This window comes from Lucilia cuprina, chromosome 6 (genome assembly GCF_022045245.1).
Source record: "Lucilia cuprina isolate Lc7/37 chromosome 6, ASM2204524v1, whole genome shotgun sequence".
NCBI classification, from domain to species: Eukaryota; Metazoa; Arthropoda; class Insecta; order Diptera; family Calliphoridae; genus Lucilia; species Lucilia cuprina.
Window position 1 is genome coordinate 28,640,642 of NC_060954.1, and position 1,843 is coordinate 28,642,484.

Consider the following 1,843-nt stretch of genomic DNA (forward strand, 5'->3'; position numbering starts at 1 on the left):
AGGATTTTGCGAAGTCGACTTATATCTGAAGTATTCTATAGAACTGCAGAATTTTCTCCAGGATCTGCGCTTCGCACTACGTACCTGATTCTTAAATTTATTAACGTTTGACTTATAAAGAGACCATATACAAATTCTTTTTGCCTCGTTATATAATCTACGACATAACCCAATGGTTTTCGAAATTTACGGTTCCACCAAGGAGGATTACCCTTACAAATACCGTTTGCAAGCCCTATTTGTGACAACACTCATAGAGCTTGAAATCCAATTTATGTTCTCGATATTCGGTACAGAAGAAAAAATATTAGTCAAGATCTACTTATGGACCTCCCATTTTGTCTTTCTCCTATTGAGAAATGGTGTCACAATCTTTGCCTGAACTATTATTTTAAATTCAACATAGCAATGATCAGAGAAGGAACACTCATTTGAGACCTTCCAACTCTAAACTTGATCAATATGATTTGCACTCACAACCGTAATATCCAAAACCTCTTTTCTGTTCGGAACGACAAAAGTTGGTTCTGAAACTTTATTTAATAATACTAGGTTACTATGTAAAGAGACTCACCTCTTATATTGACATCTGAGCTACCCCGGACCGTGTGGTGCGCATTGGCGTATGCACCCATAATCAGCGGTATATGCGTTCGTGCACAATATTTCTGACAATGCGGTTTGGAGGCCATGGTCGTGCGCCATGTACCTGCTTAGGAGCCAGACTTCCAGGCAGGCGCAACAGTATCCTCGTCACTGTAATCATACAGAAAAAAGATATTTAAATGGTTTTTAGCTATAATACAGGCTCTTATATTACCTGAGCAGTTTTCATATAGAAGTTTTAAGTCTCTAATAGACAGTCAATTAACTTTACCATGGTGGGTCCACGGTACCGAATTTGTTTTCGTCTGTTGGATTTGGAATTTTGAAGTCCTAGGGCTGGACTTACGTTTTGTATAAGTGACGTAAGGGTCCATTCCTGTTTGGAACTTTTCCGTTTTATTCTAGCTCAATGTACTTTGAGTATTTTTTGGCATAGGACTTAACTGATTCTCCTTATCATTAATGGTTTTCATAGTGTTAATTGTTCTTACTATTTGCGATATTATCCACATTAGCATTACTATTTACATCAACCATTGAATCAGTTTTTTGTTTATCTATTTTTCTTTTGCACTATCTTCCACACAATTATCTTATTTTGGCGCACTTGAGAGAGAAGATCTATCGTTTGTAGTTGTTCTTGTGTCTGCTGTTTGTTTTTTATATTTTCTTTTGTTTTGGCGCACTTGGTAGAGGTGATCTCTCGTTTGTTGTTGTTCTTGCACTTAAATAAGTTTTATGATTTTTTGGGTCATAATTGTTATTGTACGGAAAGCTCATACTATTTAGTTACTTATCTTTGTTTATATTTTTTTAATTATTTCTAAAATCACAATGTTCGTTTTTGTGAGCAAAAAACATAAGAAATATGATTCACACTGGGAAACTTTTGTTGAGAAACTTTTGATTTTGTGTGTGAGAGAAAGAGATGGTTGATATCAAAATCAAAAGTCAAAAGTTTCCCAAAATAAGTTTCCCAGTGTGAACTTTGCAGGTCTTAGCGGTTTCTGAAAACGAAACTAGTTCTATCTAAATCCAAAGTTGCCACATGCGAAAAATTAGAAGTTTTTAGGAACTTTCAATACAAAGTGAAGAATTTGGAAATTTTCGACAAAAGGTGATAGTAAATAACTACACCATTTTTAACTGAAATTGGGAATATTCCACATGAAATTGAGAATTTCCATTTAATAATGAGAAAATTCCAAATGAAATTGTGATTTTCAATATGAAATTG